Source organism: Lathyrus oleraceus, chromosome 6 (genome assembly GCF_024323335.1).
Source record: "Lathyrus oleraceus cultivar Zhongwan6 chromosome 6, CAAS_Psat_ZW6_1.0, whole genome shotgun sequence".
Taxonomy (NCBI): Eukaryota; Viridiplantae; Streptophyta; class Magnoliopsida; order Fabales; family Fabaceae; genus Lathyrus; species Lathyrus oleraceus.
This window is the reverse complement of record NC_066584.1, coordinates 464233074-464246375: the sequence shown is the minus strand read 5'-3', so window position 1 is coordinate 464246375 and position 13302 is coordinate 464233074. Positions and strand designations below refer to the sequence as shown.

The 13302-nt window shown below is 34.8% G+C and overlaps 1 long non-coding RNA gene and 4 other non-coding genes across 5 annotated transcripts; all 5 read right to left on the bottom strand.

Moving 5' to 3' along the window:
- Positions 1–1483: 1483 nt before the first annotated feature.
- LOC127094878 (uncharacterized) lies at positions 1484–8239 on the bottom strand. The gene is made up of 3 exons (XR_007792657.1): positions 8090–8239; positions 7134–7231; positions 1484–3966 (listed from the first exon to the last, which is right to left on the bottom strand). It is a non-coding gene; the product is annotated as an uncharacterized LOC127094878 (long non-coding RNA).
- On the bottom strand, positions 3137–3208 carry TRNAP-AGG (transfer RNA proline (anticodon AGG)). The gene has a single exon. It is a non-coding gene; the product is annotated as a tRNA-Pro (tRNA).
- On the bottom strand, positions 3896–3967 carry TRNAP-UGG (transfer RNA proline (anticodon UGG)). The gene has a single exon. It is a non-coding gene; the product is annotated as a tRNA-Pro (tRNA).
- Positions 6679–6750, bottom strand: TRNAP-AGG (transfer RNA proline (anticodon AGG)). The gene has a single exon. It is a non-coding gene; the product is annotated as a tRNA-Pro (tRNA).
- On the bottom strand, positions 6994–7065 carry TRNAP-UGG (transfer RNA proline (anticodon UGG)). The gene has a single exon. It is a non-coding gene; the product is annotated as a tRNA-Pro (tRNA).
- Positions 8240–13302: the final 5063 nt, after the last annotated feature.

The following is a 13302-nucleotide window of genomic DNA, read 5'->3' as shown; positions in this document are numbered from 1 at the left end:
ATGTTGTAGTTGACGAGGGGACGGCTGTGATCGCTATGTTGTTCTCCGGCCATGTTGGAAGGACAGAAATAAATGAGCTTTTGATCCTCGTTTGATGAAGATGGGGATAGCTAGTTCCCACAGACGGCGCCACTGATCTCACCTGATCAGGAGGGCCTTCCAAGGTCTTGGTGAATGGGCCGGAGAATGAAATGAGAGGGGGGTGTACCTGCAAGATGCTCCAACGCTTAAGTCAGAAAAGGTACAGAATGAGATTATCAGAGTGTGAGTTTGAATACCTGCCCCTTTGCCATGAAAGGGGTATTTATAGTGAGCCCCCAGCGCTGGGCCAAGGCTCCTAATGGGCTGGATTAGCTAGGCCCAAGGAGGAGCTGCCAGGGGACGCGTAAGAAGCGTTAAGACCTAGACCAAAGTCTGCCCCCTGGTCCAACTGCCCCTATCCCTAAGGCGACAATATAGGGGAGTTGGGTGACGTGGTGCGTGGGATGCCGTTAGGGCTCTGCCCGACACAACTGAGGTGCCCGCGACGTGGGTTGACGGTGAGTGGATGGAGATCGTATGAGGAGGACCCGCTCGCTGTCCGACACGTGTTTAGGGGGCTGAGGAGACGTTCGTCGGGCGGACTGTCGTCCACCTGACGTGTCCTCGTGGTCGTGTGGACATGGCCGTTTGGACGTGGGCTTGGCGAGCATTGGGCCGTGCCGTGCCTAGGGTCATGGCCCAGTCCGGAACAATTTCAATATTTAAATCTTGAAGACTATATTAGTCATTTCCATGCATTTTATGTGTTTATTTACCAGTCTAATACAATTGTAATATAATTATTTAACATTTACAATACTAACAAAATATTATTATTATTATTATTATTATTATTATTATTATTATTATTATAAAAAATAAATTATTTCAATTAAATGCGCTTTAATTTGTAAATCATGCAAATCAATATGTAAGTTGATTGTTTAATGATCCTACAAATCATTTCGTATGAATTTTAGATCCTTCAACATAATTTCGCACATTCATAATTAATTTCATTTCTTTATTAATTTAAATAATTGAAATTTTAAACAAAAATATATTATCATTATGAGTATTACAAGTGTCTTTACATGTTCCTAGGATTGAATAATTTTTTTAATAGCATCTAAATATATGGAAGGGTTGTCAATGACATCATGCATGGATATCAACCAATAGTAATGAAAACAAAAGAAACATATAAAAACAAAATCTTAAATCTATGCCAAGTTAACATGGAAAGAAGCAAAATATAGTAAGATCGTTAACAATTGATTTCCCATTTTTAACAATATATAAGAAACATTTTAATAATTTGTATGATTCATTACATTGCAGCATAAAGCAACAAAATAAAAGCAAGTGACTATTCTATTCTTTTGGTTTTTTTGGTTTTAGCTCCAACTATAAGATCTAGTTCATGTATATATTACAAATTGGTAAGCCTACTAATAAATATAGAAACTAAATAACTCCACATCCATGTTAACTGTTCTTTTAAGAGGGAACTTGTTTTTATAAAAACTAGGCCGCCGTCAACCTTTGCGAAACAATATGTATTTGCAGTTCCCTTTACTAAACAGGGTAAAGAGCATTACCCATAACGCCACTGAACCATTTCCAAAAGCCTACTTGAAACCCCAAAATTGACCAAAAGCTGATGAAATCCAAAGTTGTAACAGAGTAACAAAAATGGAATTGAAATTTAACATAGCACAAATCAAATCTAAACTTATAATTACCATTTTATAACCACAAATGATTTATCGTGTCTTGGTGCCAACAGCAACCAGCTGCTAACAAGATGCTGTGGTTCTGTGTCTTCTCATGATAATGAGACAACCTGAGGAAGTTACCAATCCACCTAACACTAACATGTTTTTCAAGATAAGGTATCAAAAGGAGTCGCCAACATAGTGTGGCATTGGTTCGGGATTAGATTCTTAATCAGTGTGTTTAGAAAAATTACTAGAAAAAATTAACTTCTTAAATAATCTTAATCAGTGTGTCAAAGAGAGTCTATAGCCACGACCGTTGCACAAAGTGCCTGGGGCTGTATAAACTATCATAGATATAAAGTGGAGACTGTTTTTCTTAAACTATCATAGATATAAAGTGGAGACAGTTTTTCTTGAACTATCATAAACCAAGTAACACAAAGTTGACTTTTTTTTAGTTATATAATATTTATGATGATTAAGGTTTTAATTTTGGATTTATCTTTAAAGATAAAGTTTGATAAACTATGACTCACAACAGTCTTCTATGATCAAAACACTGAGCTTATTTATATTTAACTAAATATTGAATAGTAAAACTCCTAACCTTCCAAAAGGGGCATTTTGAAAATCAAACTCGGGACCTCTTGCACACAAAGCGAGAATCATACCACTAGACTAAATGCCCTGATATGAAATTTTTTAATTTGTGAATGGTCAAGTCTACTTATTTGGATACACAATTGTCAGTTGTTCTTCAACATCTCAAAGTTGCCAGCAGAAAACAGTTGCTAAATACAAGCTGGTCCTGTGTCTTCTCATGATATTGAGATCACTGAGTGAAGAAGCTACTGATCTCTAAAGCTAACCTGTTTTTTTAGGTGAGATACCAAAGAGAGTTACCAACCACCATGGTATGACATTAATGGTAGATACTTGATTCATATAATCATTTAGTCGGAGATTCGATCTCTAATCGATGTGTATAGAAATAAATTTGATATAAGGGATCATCTCCTTAAATGAATCTCAGCTAACTTGAGATATTAGTCTATGTTGTTGTGCGCAGAGGATAATTTGGTTTACCAACCAAAGGTATCACAGACAGTCTACTTACTTATTTACCAGTTACCACTTAGGTTTCAATTTAGGATTTATCTTTTAAGATAAAGTTTTAAATGATGGGTAAATCGGACTTTTTTCTAGGAGCAACCACACAAGTGAGAGAGACACCACGTATTAACCCAAAACTTGATATACTAACATTATAAACTATGACTCACAATAGTTTTCTATAACAAAATTGTTTTTCAGCCAACACCAATACACTATCCATGCATCCCATCATTACTCATCCGGTGCAGCATCCGCATGGACTTCAATCCTTAAAAAAAGGGGCATTCCGAGAATTGAACTCGGGACCTCTCGCACCCTAAGCGAGAATCATACCACTAGACCAAATGCCCAAATATGAAAAGTTTTGATTGTGAATGTGGAAATTTGACAGTTCAGGCAATTATTCTAGGCAAACTGAATTTTTACTACTTGTCATCATTGCATGGGTAGCATACACATTTTACTATGTGAGAATTGTATTGCCAATTTCAAATTTCCGTTACATCATACACGGGGAACTGTTGAAACTAAAAAGAAAATGGCTAATCCACCTAACATTTTCACATTATTATACAACAACAATAAGCTTCTATTAGGTGAAGTTGGATAGATGAAACAAAAGTCGTCATAATGTTATTATAACTTATAAAATAAATCATATATATAGCCAAAATATGGTCCTTTGTGCATTTCTCAATAGTTTTGTTTGTAGTTTTACATGGCATTTCTCTACATCTAGCAATTGTGCCACAAAGCATATCATATATTCTCCTTTCTATGGAATTTATAGATTTCCTCCACACATGTTCAAACCACTTAACTCGATATTTAACCATATTATCTACAATATGTGCTAGTTTGCTATCCCAACTCTCCCTTTAATGCTAAAACCTCTAATCCTATCTCATTTTTATCTTGTTAGGAATCCTTCCTTGTCTATCATTTTCACTCATCCGTGTATGGTCTTCTAATTCCTAATCCTATCTCATATTAGCAATGGAAACTTTCCATATCTTCAAAACAATTATAAAAGAAAAGGGGCATTCCGAGAATCGAACTCGGGACCTCTCGCACCCAAAGCGAGAATCATACCACTAGACCAAATGCCCTTATATGAAAAGTTTTTTATTGTAAATAACTTAGTTGGCACAATTGTTTTAGGGGGAGAAATTGAAGTGCATACCTTTTATTCTCACCACATATCATCATTAAACAATTGGATGACAAGATTTATTTCAAATATCCATATCCAATAGGATCTCATTATGTATTCTGATCAAGACTGAAGCAAAAAAAATCAATGAAATTCCATATACAGGGGTAATGTCTAGGCCTTAACCATTGTGATTACCGTATTATTCCGTGTTTTTCGTGTTATGGTTATATAGACAGAAACTGGGGCTTCATCAAAGCCAAGAAGTTGATGTCAGATCTCTTTTTTTATACCATCGGTTCTCTTCTTTTCTTATAGTAAAAAGCTGAATTCATCGAAGACAATGGAAACTTACAAGCATCTTGTTGTGTTGTGACTAAGTGTGAAATTTCAACGGTTGGAAGTCCTACAACCAGAGACTTATCCTTAGTAGCCTGAAGGAAGAAAATCAGAGCATACACAAAACTACATAGGAAAGAAGGGTTAGCAACAGAGATGATGAAAATGGTGCAAATTAATTAAGAAGGGAATTGAACTCCATTGAAAGGAATGTTGCTTTCCAAGAAAGATAGGAGTGGTGTCAAGGGATTATCCTGCTTCCATGACAGCTAGTATGAAGGAAACAACACCACTACAAGATGTTTCCTATCGAGAGCTAAGTAGCTAAGTCGTAAGATAAAAGGGAGCATGGACTTAATATTGGTCTTTTGAATGTGATGAGAAAAAGGAGGAAAACGACTTAACGGAGCACATGGAGGCACATAGGCTGCAGTGCATGTTTGTATATAATGCTAGATGGACGTTGAGTTCTTTACATTTGTGGAGGAGTAACAATGGAAGGAAAGTGAGGGTTTTGGTTGAAAATGACAGCATCTCACAACTTTACCGATGGTAAGCTGGTCCAAGAATTAAGCTCAACAGTTCAAGAACCTCCCAACTTGCGTGGAAGGGTGGACTCAAAATCAGTCATCAAGATGCATTTAAGGGAGTTAATGTGCAGTTGCAAAATATGCAGGGTTCAGCAGGATCTTTCATGTTTGCACTAGTAAGGACAGAGGTTTTGTCAAAGGTGGGGTGTTTGGCTGGCTAACTTGAGGGAGATCAGAGCTAATTCCAAGGAATTACATATGTTGATGGAAGTTGGAGAAACGGCGACAGAAATAGTATTGGGAGAACCGACTATGGCTGAATCAACTGCATCATTCAAACCATACAAATTCTTAATTACTATAGTTGAGCTAGAGGGAGCGATAGTTTTCCTGTGCTTGATTTAAAACCAGAAGACCATCAATCTACATGAAGTAGGAACATTAAAGGAACATTAATTGAAGTTTTTTATGGTTATTCATTAATTTTTGCTTTCATTGCTTTTCTTTATATGACCAATTCTTAATTGAATTTAGGAGCACTTCACTATTTAAAAATAGATAGTATAAACTTGAACTAGGATTATTATTCATAATAGATAACTACTATAAGAACGTAGAATTGTTAGGACATAAATTAGCATTCTGTCATATTTTAGATAACATTAGCGCTGTTTTAATACTGGAAGCCTACATTGCTCTCAACTGGTAAGATTAGTGAATGCTAAGCATTTATAAGTTATAACAGCTATTTAGACCATATTACTATCTCACTTGTGACTCTCAACACTTTACACATTTAGAAAGTAAATTCATGTGTATTTACAGTGCCCTACACCAAAAATGACATTTGGACAATCCCATTTCCCAGAAGTAACCAGAAAACACAGCAGAAAATTAGAATATATAGAAACAGTTGGAAGAAACATTTAAACAAACAGTTAAAAGGCATTCAAGATAAAGCCATATATTCAGTAAATGCCAAAGTATTTGAATAAAACATGTTACTAGAGTAGATTCCATTAGGTTTTCAAAAAAGAGTATGTCATTGTGTGGTGAAAAGGTGAAGCTATAGATTCCATTTGACTAAACACTTCACCTCATACAGCAACCCAACTTAATTGGACTTCAATCCTTTTTGTGTTGGCTTTTAACTACCAAACACTTCACCTCATACAGCAACCCAACTTTTTCACATGATTATAAAAGAAACTATTTGTCAACAGTCATTGCAAAGGGAGAGTTTTACATATTAGGACATGAGTTTGGCTACTAAGACATTATTCATAATACATAAGTATTCTGATCAAAAGATTAAAATAATATGAGAATAAGTTTGAACTGCGTTATTGAGACAGAGAGAAAAAGGATCTAGTCCAATTAAGTGCAGTTGTGTCAAAAGTACAAGTCAGATGGTAAAATACTACTAAGATATTAGATATGTTGGAGTACGGGTTTGAACCCGCAATTCACAATTTCTTAACACTTGGTGTGTGTGTGAGTTTCGCCGCTAGACTATTTAGAACACACAAAAAATATGTGTGGTTTTGCTTAAAGTGATTCATTTCATAAATTTTTATCAATATAACTATATATTTGTATTATTTCAAATAACATAAAATTACAAAGTTACAAGTAACAATTATGTTTAGAATATATACAATAAAATAAAAGCAAAGTATTATGAACTAATAAGTATAATAACTAATAAAATAATAAATCAATATAAGATCTTATACTAATAAAATGAGTAACTACTAAAATATGAGACAATTAAGGAACACTGGACTATTTAATAAAAGGGGCATTCCGAAAATTGAACTCAGGACCTCTCGCACCCTAAGCGAGAATCATACCACTAGACCAAATGCCCTTATTTGACTAAGTAAGGTTAGGTGAGATCTATGTCTTGTTTACTGTTGAAATTGTCTATGTATTCCAGCATTTATCTCAACAATGCATTGTTCACATGTATCTCTTGGATGTTAGTTGTTATTTTACTGCTAGTACAACACATAAACATAAGTCAAACTTGACAGCTTCCAATTCTTAAAAAATTAAAAATATAAAGCTTATACTAAAACATTGAAAAGCTAAACTACTAACCTTCGTCAAAAGGGCATTCCGAGAATCAAACTCGGGACCTCTCGCACCCAAAGCGAGAATCATACCACTAGACCAAATGCCCAGATATGAAAAGTTTTAGTTTGTAAGTTAGTTGCGACAATTGTATAAAGAAAAGAATAAAGCTTATACCTCTCTTTTCATCACATGTCATCAGTAAACAAGTTGATGCCAATATTCTGTCCTAATATCCATATCCAATAGGATCCGATTATGTAATCTGTTCATGACTGAAGCAAAAGAACATTCAAATCAGAATGCTATCAACACTTTTTGATAAAACAATGCAAGCCCAAAAATGTTGAGATTGATATGGCACTTAGATTTCTTTCTATTCTATCTTAAAATCTTAAGAAATAAGTTGGCCTTAATTCATCTTTACAAAGCTAAGATCAAAGATGCTGACAACTTAGAACAACTATTTAACCCCAAGGGTTGGTCTAGTGGTGAAGGCTTGGGTCCTGAGACTGTGCTCCTATTAAGGTCTCAGGTTTGAATTCCAATATGTGCAAACAATTCCTGTGTTGGGCCAAATTCATACGGAGCTTTGCTCTGGCTTTAAGCAAGACGTCCGCAAGTGGACGGTGGGATTGTTCTCCTTAGATTAGTTGATTGAAGGCTAGATATCAAGATTTAAAATATAAAAAAAAAACCTATAACCACTATTCATATCATATTACTATCCAAGGCGTGACTTTGAACATTCTATAATGTAACATGCATTTAGTTCCCTAATTGTTCTACACTATAACTCCTTCTCATGTCTCAAATTTAGAAAGTGAGTTGATAAGTATTTTACACTAGACCATAAGTAACCACAAAATGCACAACAGTTCGAAGAAACATTTCAACAAACAGTTAATGGGCATTCAAGGTAAAGACATATACTACATAAAAACCAAAATAAAATTATTAAATCATGTCACTAGGTCAAATGGATTTTCAACGATGTGCAAAATTTCAATGTAGAATTGCATGTTGAGAAGAGATTGTTGGTTTAGTAGAGGTATAAAAAAGTGAATTAGAATTGACTAAAATGGGTAAAACAGTGTAATTTGAATATTGAAGAATAGGAGAAGATGAACAACCTGATGATGAGAATGAAAGTCGTGATATGCATTTATCCGTGATGATAAGAGAGCTACAATTTACTGTGTTTTGGAAAATGCAATTTACTCTTTCTTTCTTTGGAGAATGAACCGTTTTAAACTCAAGTCTAAAAGGAGCAGTTATTTTAGAAATGTTAGGCCTAAATTAGATGGCAATAATAATAGAGAAAATAGATAGTGTGCCTCCTTTCTAAAATTTTACAGTCTCATTGTACTTTATGAGATTAAAATAAAAGTTATCTATTTATAAAAATTTAACGATAATAATGATTAATTACATCGATAGTGTATTTTTATTTTTATTTTTATTTAATGTCAACGTAAAATTTATATGTCTTGCGTTAAATTATTTGGTTTTTTTACCGATATAACCCACTTTTTCGAAAAAATTCCTAAAATATCCTATTTTTTAGGAAAATTTCCAAAATACCTCACTTTTAGGAGGAGACGCCAATTGGATTGGCGACCCCTCTTAAAAATTGCAAGGAGGCGCCAATTGAATTGGTCCTATGTGTAATTTTTAAGAGGAGACGCCAATCCAATTGACGACTCCCTTAAAAAAGCCTCAAATGAAAAACCCTCCAACATGAAAGTTATAGATCTTTTCAAGAAAATGAATTTGGATATAAATTTTGCATCATTTGGATTTTTTATGAGAAAGTTATGGGCAGTTGAAGTTGGACTTCTGAGTTTTTCAACTGTTATCTGACCTATAATGTTTTGTAGTATTGCATGTGTTTATTTTAGGAATATGAATTTTTGTCCAACATAACATTTGAAGTAGACATCTTAAATTTTCCAATGCACTTGGTCCCACTTCAAAATAATTAAAAATGAGTGACTTAGGTCTTTGCGAAGTTGACCCAAAATTAGGGTTTATGTCAAAACATGAGTATGTGAATTTTGCCAAAAGGGACCAACTTCAAGCCCTTCTGTTTGAATGATAAAATCCTCAAATGACAAAACCTTCAACATAAAAGTTGTATATCTTTTCAAGATAATGAATTTGGACTAAAGTTTTGCATCATTTGCAATTTTTATGAGAAAGGTATGGGCACCTGAACTTGGACTCTTTGACATTTTAACTGTTATCTGACCTATAATGTTTTGTATTATTGCATGTGTTTGTGTTAGAGTTATGAATTTTTGTCCAACATAACAAGTGAAGTAGAGATCTTAAATTTTCCAATGCACTTGGTCCCACCTCAAAATAATTAAAAATGAGTGAGTTAGGTCCTTGCGAACTTGACCCAAAATTAGGGTTTCTGTCAAAACATGTTGTGACACCTCAAAATTTGCCCTCCTCTCTTGGGACTAGCTTAACATATTGCATATCATTTTTAGGTCATTAGGCATTTCATATTGCATATCATGTGGTTACATTGTGCAAGTCATCCTCACAAGTCTTGATCAGAAGATGAAGAGGTTATGTGCAAGCTAAAGTTTCATTGAACTGATCATTAATCATCTGAGGATGGAGGTCCAAATTAGGGTTTTGTGGTTCTCAAGGAGATTGATCTTGGTCTTGTTTGAAGTGATACATCATCATCATCATGGTCTTGATATCATCCAGAGATTCCAGAAGATTGATCATATACCTTGAGATTAGGGTTTTGACCACTGGTCAACCCTAATCAGTTGCATTGGGCCAATCAGGGCATAGCAAGGAGATGGGGTCTATGATGGATATGGGGATCATTTCATGATTGTATTGAGCTTATTGAGGCTAGGGTTTCATCATTGAGCCATTTCATCAGAGGACTGGGGCTCAGTTTGATCAGTGCATTGCCAAATTCATCTATCAGTTGAAAAGTCAACTGTGGTCAACTGTGCTTGATTTTATGGATTTGGAGATGGGAGAGAGTTGGATACACTTCATTCATGTTGGAACAAGTGTTATTTGACATGTCAAAGCTCAAGAATGGAGAAAATAAAGTCAGAACAAAAATTGCCAAAAATAGAAAGTGACTTGTAATTGAAGTTTCCAAAAATGGAAAGTTTTTGACCACAAAATTACATGTCCAAGGAAGCTTCAAATGAAAATTGGTTCAACATGAAAGTTTAAGATCTTGGTCTCACATTTCCAAAAAGTCCAAGAACTTGAAATTCCCATGTATGGTTGACAAGTTATGGTCCATTCAATTTCAAAAAAGACCTATAATCAAAGGGGCATAACTTTCACATGGAGTGTCCAAAATGAGTGATCTTTTTATGAGAAAACTCCATTTCACATGTACTTTCATGGTGCATAATCAAAATTCATCAAAAATGGTCAATGCAAAAGGTCAATTTTCAAGTGTACAATTAAAATCCAAGGGCAAAATGGTCCAAGTTGAGAAATAATTGGAATTTTGGAATGGGAGTTTTTGCAACACATCACATATGCCAAATAGAAGTGGTTTGAACTGTCATGAGTTTTCAAGGATCAATATTTGGCTAGGCTATTTTTGAACCTTCACTTAAAATGCATTTTTGGCATGACATAGTGAAAATGAGAAATACAAGGCCAATTGACATGAGACCAAAGCCAACACATTCCAAATGGCAATTAGAAGATGTCTGAGCTGTCACATTGCTGTCATGTGGCCTAATGTGAAAAGTCATTTTTGCCCTTGCCTTAAGTTTAACATTATGCTAATCAAATGCATTTTTTGCTAATTGGTGATTAAGAGGTGATTAAGGCATGAGTATAAAGCTCTAATTATAACTGAATTGCAAATGATAATCACAATTCTCAAGATCCATAACAGAATTTCATCAAATTCTCTCAAACTCTCCAAATTTTCATCAAGCTTTTTTCAAGATTTCTTCATCAATTCTTGATCTAAGTGAGTGATTCCTTTTGATTCATCTTCAATCAACCTTGCTGCACATCTGTTTTGGGGAATTGGTGCCATAACCTTGCAAAATCGCAACTGTTCATATCTTGCTCAACAATGGTGATTGGAAAATTCTTGCAATTGGAGTAGCTTTGAGCTAAGGCACGCATTGCGTTCATATTCCACAACCTTGAGGTGCATCTGTTTTGGACAATTGGAGCGAGAAGCATCAAGAACAACAATTGTCTTCAACTTGAGGTTAGTTTTCGAATCTCATGGTTTCTTGAATTGTGATATGCGTAGTGTAGTGCGTTCAACGTAGATCAATATGATGCTCTTAGTTTTTGGAATGATTAACTGTAGAAGAAGATATTTCGATTTGAAGTTTTGATGTCATTTCTCTTTTTGATCTATCCGTGAGATATAGTAGGAATTAGATTAAATCGTTCACATATTCATGATCCTCGGGTTCAGACGGTTCCAATGGTTATCCATTTGTCAGTTTTTGTGAAGATTTGATGTTCATGTAAATCTGCATTTTCTGGATTTGGTTTGATGAAGAACACGTGAAATTTTGTGTGTTTGATCCATGTTGTGCCTTGCCGCGTTTGAAAATGTGTTTCCCTCCAGTTTGAGCCAATCACAACGCGCCAAGCCGTTTAATGAAACGACGCGTTTTGGCTGTTCTGAAGCGTATTTACGCTTATGCCATTATTCATTTGATTTCTATATTATTTCATTTTTGTTTTTATTTCAATTTCATTTGGTTACATGATCTTGATAAATTCATAACTCACTCAAAATTCATCCAATTTTTGTGAAATTTTTTGTGCCATGCTCATGAGAATGTGTAGAATTTTATGATGATTTTTGTGAAATTTTTGCACGTGTGGAAATTTAATTGGCCTATTGATTTTGTTCATGTGTCATATTTTGTATGTTTTGCCAAAACTTTCATGAAATGCTCATGCCTTTAAAGAAATGGATGAAATTTTTTGTGCTTGTTCTAGACATGTTGATGGTGATTTTCATATAGAGTTTGTGATTTTTGGATACTTGGTGTTGGAGATATGATTTTTTGAATCTAGGTGTGACAATTTGTGTCACACCAAGCTAGGTCAACTTTCTGATTTTATTTAAAATGCCTAGAGATGTTGATTTAAGCTGAAATTTTGTGTGGATGATCATTGATATGTCAAGATAACATGTGAATTTTGCTGGAATTTTTGATGGAGTTTTCTAATTGATTGATAATTTTCTTCTCTGTGTGCTCATTTGGTAACCTTGTGTGACACATGTTGGCATTTTGCTTGTGAAATTCTCATATGGTATTGGATGAAGGTGAAATTTGGTGAGAGCATTCTAGACACATTATAGGAAATCATGGTTTTGATCCCATTCATTTATAATATGTTGTCACTGTTTTATGATTTATTGAATTAGATACTTGTGTTGATGCCTTGAATTGGCTTGTATGAATGTGTCTGGACTTATTGATTTTCATTGACCTATTTTCTTTTGTCCAATTGAGCTGAAAATTGACATGCTATACATTGAATGAGTCTTGTTTAGGTGTGAATTTTTGTGGAATTAATTGATTTGTTTTGGTATGCTTTTGAGTGAGATAGTTCTGTTTGGACTTTTGGTGTTGCAAATTGCATGTTTGATGTTAAATTGTGCATGAAATAATAATGGTGAATGATATGAGCATGGGACCAATTGCATTTGCTTTTGAATTGTTTTAATGTGATTTTGGCTGAAATTCACTTGCTGTTTAGAGTTTTTTTATCCCTCTTGGACCCTAGGCTTGGCCTAGTGGTCTAGTTTCTCACATTTGGTTTGGATTTTCAGGATGAAATGCACAATGCTTAAGGAGATTGCTTCAAGGCAATTTGAATTGAGTTTGGTTGATGTTTATGAACTAACATTGATTTTGTGTTGTAGGGTTTGATGCTTGAGCTTGAGCTCATGGCTTGCACTTATGTGCATTAACTTGTGTTGTCTGTATAGATTGACTTTTGCTGTTCATTGTTGGTTTGTCTGAGTACTGATGATACTTGATTGATTTCAGGTACATTTAGTCGCTTACAGTTCTTTAAGAACTTGCTTGCTGTTGCTTGGTTTTTTAACCAGTTGAGGTAAACTCTCTATACTTCATGTAGTCTGGAAGACCTGGCTTGTTATTTAGCCAGGCAACTGTCTGAAGTCCTCCTTAAGAGGCGATGTCTGTGATTGTTTACTTTTGTGCCAAGCAGGTAAAGACCTCTATGAGGCAATTGGCGGAACCCAAGGGATATGCAATCTATCCCCCGCTATTCTGTTAAGTCGTCCCTCTGCTCACACCACTGTGTTGATGCATTGGGACACAAACCC